We start from the raw sequence: 6,000 nt of genomic DNA on the forward strand, positions 1-6,000 counted from the left end.
GCCCTTTTTGCCCATTTCCAAAACAATTATTTCTATCAACACCATGCTGCATTTTATCTGTCACTTTTAATCATAACACTTCCTTGCTTTCTTTTACTACATCCCTGAAGCTATTTTTTCTCTTTGTGGATATAATCCAGTATCTCATTTTTTGCCTCAAACATTTTGTTGTATCAAGAACATTTTTCACTTCTACATTCCACCTTTCATAATGTAAGAGATTTGTCTGCATTCTAATATTTGTTTTCAAACAGGGCTTTTACTTCCTGCGGTCACTCTGCTTCCCCTCCAGTTTTTTTCGCATTTTTCCTTTTCTTCCATGTTCATTTGCTTCTCAAAATCCATCCTTAACACTATGAAATGGTCTAAATTTGTCATTGCCTTTGTATCCACTCTGAAGCAGAGTGGATGCAGGAAGTAAAAGTCCTATTTAAAAAAATATCAGAATGCAGATAAATTTCTTACATTATAAAAGGTGGAATGTAGAAGTGAAAAAGGTTCTTGACATAACAAAACGTTTACTTATTTCCTTAATCTTTCATTGTAAACAATTAAATGTATACTTTTAGAATTATCATCATCCCTTTGCCATGAATGACAGGGGACTTTTGTTTAAATCATGCATTTGAAACAATATTTATTTTTTTCTCTGCTGATACTCACAATTTTCATTAATTGTTCGGTCTCCAACAGCCCAATCAATTTTCCTTATCTTATTTTATTTCCATGCATTGATTCAAATCACCTAGTAGAATTATTTCTCCCGTGCAGTGCACATAAAAATTGTGGATCACATACACATAGCAGCCATCTTTTGATCCCATCTGAGGAAACACCATTGGGTAGCTAGATAAAAAATGTAATTAAGGCCTTATTCCCCCCCACTCCAATAAAAGTTATGGACCTTAGTCTCTAACTTGTTTTCAAGATTTCTGTACTGGTAAAATTCTTTTCAGGATGATTAGTCTACAAAGTAACATTTGTATTTCTTAAAAGAAGTATTACGTGTTGCATTGTGAATTGTATTTATATGGTATGTTAGCAGGAGATTGGAACCTTTCACAGGCCTACTCTCTTGACTATATATTTCAGGGAAATATATATCAGTATAAAACCAACGGTAAGATAATTCTTAAGGAAAGGTCAAAAATCAAAATGGCAGCCACATTCATAATCAATATAAGAAAAAGTGGCCCTTCACTCATTCAGCTACAGCCATCATTCTCCCCTTCCTTCCCCTCTCTTTTTTTTAAATTCCTCCCTTGGCTGACAATGAACAAAGTCATTTTAGGAAAACACATCTGTCTTGACTGATCATTATATTAACAAACAGAGTCCCAAAGGATTTTTTTTTCTCACAGTCTTGTACATCATGACATTTTATTTAAAATTGTTTCTATATTGTGACTAGAAAAAAAGCAATAATACAGAAAGTAGAATTTGAGACGATCCGTTACTCTGAAGCTCTTTTGCCATTCACTGATTATCTTTTTAAAAATCTATTTTACAGTTTATTTGGGAGGACATTTCTGTTTCCTTTTTCTCCTGTAGGGATCTTTCAGAAGAATCTTTTCTCCAAAATGAAATGAAACACCTCAAGTGGCATCTAAAATTCCAGTTCTGCCTCTCCTTAATGAAACTGTCAGTTTCCTCTAGCAAAATGTACAAGGTCTTAAAAATTAAACTCCTGTATAAATTATAGCAGCAATTACAGATTAGCAAACCAATTTAATCAAAGGAGAGTAGGTGACTTTTATTTGCCTGTGGTTTAGATTAATGAAATCACAGTTCATAAAATCATAGGTCTTACAAACACAAGTGGAAGGGAGCTAGGTAACAAAGCAGATTCTTCCTCTTACATAAAGTATTTGCTAGCCCATATAGTTGGGGCTTACAACAGTAAGGAGTCAGGTCTAAATCTTTATTTATTTATTTATTTTATTTATTTTGTCATAACAATATACATAAGCATCACACAAAAAGGTTATATAGTATATAAACATATATATGAAGAAGTATAAGGAAGTATAAGCATACATATATATATGTTTTCTGAACCTCAGAAAACAAATATATATATATATATATATATATATATATATATATATATATATATATATATATATATATATATAGGTCTTGGTTGTTCGGGTTTTCTCCGTGTAAAATTGGAAGTGTCTTGGCGACGTTTAAAGTCTCATTCGTCATCTTCAGGCTTCAGCTTCGTGCTTCTGGGAGCAATGTGTGATCGCAGCTGTTTCTTCCTTTTAACTGCTAGTGGGGGTTTGAACTGATTGGGTGGGAGCTTGGCTGTGCTCTGATTGGATGGGGGTTTTTCTGTGCTCTGATTGGCTGGGGGTGTGTCCTGTGTTGGTGGGGGCTTGGTTGTGCTCAGTCTAGTCTGTGCTGCAGGGGGATTTGAGCTGGTGAGCTGCATAGCTGTTGTTTGGCTTTGTGGTCGTGCTACATCTTCATAGTGGGTGTCAGTCTGCTGCATGAATGGATTGGAGGGGTTTGAAATGGCTAATGTTGCAGCTGCGGTCTGGCTTCTGGTCCTTGGTCGTGCTTCATGATCAGTGTGGGTTTGGGTCTCCTTTCTGTGCGGTGGTGACATCCTGTGTGGACCTTGTGAGTGTGGGTCTGGTGTCATTCCTCGTGTTAGGGACTCGTTTGTCAATAAGGGCGGGTTTCCAAATGGCTGGTAGGCGGGAGGTGTCATCTCGTTTGTTCATGCTGTGTGGGTGTTTTTCTATCTCAATGGCTTCTCTGATTATTCTATTGTTAAAGTGTTCAGTTTTGGCGATAGTTCTGGTCTTTTTAAAGTCAATATCATGTCCTATGACTTTAAAGTGTTGGACCAGGGAAGAAGTTGGTTCCTCTTTTTTGAATGAGTTCTTGTGTTCTTCAATGCGTGCACTTATTCTTCTGTTGGTTTGTCCAATGTATGTGGTGGGGCAGGCGGTGCATGGGATTTCATATACTCCTTGATTTTCTAACTCAATTTTGTCTTTGGGGTTTCTTAGGATGGTGGATATTTTTCTGTTTGTGCAGAATGCTGTCTTGATGTTGTGTTTGTGGAGGATCTTGCTGATTCTGTCTGTGGTGCCTTTTATATATGGGAGGAGGGCTGTGCCGTTTTCTTGTTCTCTGTCTTGGATTTTAGTGGGGGGTTCTTTTTGGATTAGCTTGGTAATCTTATTTCTTTGGAATCCATTGGATGTTAGTACATTAGTGAGAGTGTCTAGTTCGGTTTTTAGGTGTTGTTCGTCAGCTAAGCATTTTGTTCTGGAGATGAGTGTCTTGGCTACGGAGTTGATCTGTGCTGGGTGGTGGTGTGAGAGTGCGTGCAGAATCAGCAAGATCCTCCACAAACACAACATCAAGACAGCATTCTGCACAAACAGAAAAATATCCACCATCCTAAGAAACCCCAAAGACAAAATTGAGTTAATATTTGCCATTCAAACTCACCAGATATACTACTGTGAGAGAAAGGATATTTACTCTTCATGAAAATATAAAGTACATAGTATGTTTCTAAAACTAAGGTTTGATATTCATTATTGTCCCTTGTCAAGAGTGAGAAATCATATATATATAAATAACACTCTACACAGTGATCTACATGTAGGATCTATTAATATGATGAGGGGTATTTTAATATTCCTTGGCTTTTGGGGAGTTGAATCTAAATATATAATTAATATCTTAATAGGGTATGGGAAGAAAAGCTGTGCAGAAATCTTATTCCCTTTGTAATACTATGCTTATCTTGGATGTTTATTATTTAGCAAATCATAATGTGAACACTTTACATGATGGATAAAAAGGTGACATAGCTGCTTCAGTTTAAATTAATCAAAGCAGTGCCACATCTTGCTTTTCATTTAACACTGTAAAGACTTTAGACTTCTGGTTTTTGTAAAGTTCATTTGTATATAAGGTTAAAAAAATTAAATATAAAAGGTACAGTCCTTTGAGTTGAATCAGATGCTTATGATTACATGTGGTCCTATAAGACTATCACTGTTCAGTTTGTTTTTAATATTTCAAACAAAACCTAAGTCAGAATATTTGCATGCTAGCTGAAATTCTCTTTTCCAGCAAAGTCAAAGTTGGGTGTTTCAAGATGCTTTATGTATCTTTTAATTGTAAGAGGCCAAATATAGGGGAACAAGATGAAGGAATCATCAGTTATTCAGACAAGTAGAATAGCTGATGATTCCAGGGGATGAAACCAATTCAGTGTCACACATCCATTCTGTATTGTCCCTAAAAAGCAGATCCACAGAATGGGAATCCTTTTAGATCTACATTAGTCCTGGACAACCACATAGCATCCTTAGTAAAATGGAAAGGAGGAGGGGAATATAAATTTCATAGACTTGACAGTAAACATATCCACTGAATTATATAATGTGTTTTTTACAGAATAAAATATCTGAAAACTGCAGCTAATGCAGAATGCAGTAGTATAAATGGTGAGTGGCACATCTCAAAGATACTTCATCACCCCTCTAATTAAAAAACTCCACTAGTTTCCTACTGCTTTCTGATATACTAACTTTTATATGGTGTACATACCTAATGAGAACCTTTTTGGTGTAGTGGTTAAGGTATCAGGCTAGAAATTGAGAGACCATGAATTTCAGTTCTGTTTTATGCACAAAGGTGACCAATGGCAAATCGCTTCTGAAATCTTGCCAAAAAACTGAAGGCAGTTGCCAGGAATCAAGATTGACTTGAAGACACAAAACAAACAAAACTTACCCCTACACACACACACACAAACACATCCCGCACCTAATATTTTCAGAACTTCTCTAATAAATCTGGATCAGAATGTCAGATAACAAAGTCTGAATGGGAGAAGGGGAACTAACTGATATTTTGTATGCCTTGACATCAATGTACAAATGAATTGCATTTGTGTTATGCAATCATAACACTTTATGACTTCTACCAGATATTTATGCTGTCAGTTTTTCAAAGGGGCACATTTTGCAGCCCCACCATGGATTCATCAAATAACAGTAAATTTTATTTTTATCTGGAGAGGTCTTTATTGTGAAACATCTCATGGCATTTCATTCTTATTACTATTAAGAATGACAGCTTTGCCCAAACCACTTAAGAGTTTTCAGAGGTTTTAATGTTGGTGAATAAGGCAGCATACGCATTTGTAAAATAAATGCTCAGTGCTTGTCTTTTGAATTGCACTATTTATCTTCTCTATTTCATGTATTTGCTTGAAAATACATGAAATAGCTGAGCTGGAATTTCTGAGCCGGAATAGCTCAGGCTGTAAGGAGCCTGTTATTAGAACACAGTAGCCTGCAATTACTGCAGGTTCAAGCCCGGCCCAAGGTTGACTCAGCCTTCCATCCTTTATAAGGTAGGTAAAATGAGGACCCAGATTGTTGGGGGGCAATAAGTTGACTTTGAAAAATATACAAATAGAATGAGACTATTGCCTTATACACTGTAAGCCGCCCTAAGACTTCGGAGAAGGGCAGGATATAAATGTAAAAAAAAAAAAAAAGAAAAGAAAAGATTACCATTTTCTACGTGTTTCTTTAAAATGGGAAGGTTTTCTCCAGTTTGCCAAGAATAGGATAAAGAAAGTAGATGTTTGATTTTATTTTGGGAGTGGTGAGGAACAGATCTTTATTTTATTTATTTATTTGTTTGTTTGTTTGTTTATATTTCTATACCGCCCTTCTCCCGAAGGACTCAGGGCGGTTTACAGCCATATTAAAACAATCTTCTATTCAGAATTGTTTTCTTTTGAGAAATCAGTACATTAAAAGTTGCATGGAATCTGCTTGATATGCAAACGATAAAAAAAAAGCAAGCAGGAACACTAGTTACCCAGTAGACCAAAACTTTCACACAACTTTTAAAAAGAGTTATGATGAATGGGGGTAAATGAAAGTTTAATTTTTATTGCATTATAAAACCGGTGCTGGACAACAGGATTTAAAAAACAACAACACTTTT

This window comes from Ahaetulla prasina, chromosome 3 (assembly GCF_028640845.1).
Source record: "Ahaetulla prasina isolate Xishuangbanna chromosome 3, ASM2864084v1, whole genome shotgun sequence".
Taxonomy (NCBI): domain Eukaryota; kingdom Metazoa; phylum Chordata; class Lepidosauria; order Squamata; family Colubridae; genus Ahaetulla; species Ahaetulla prasina.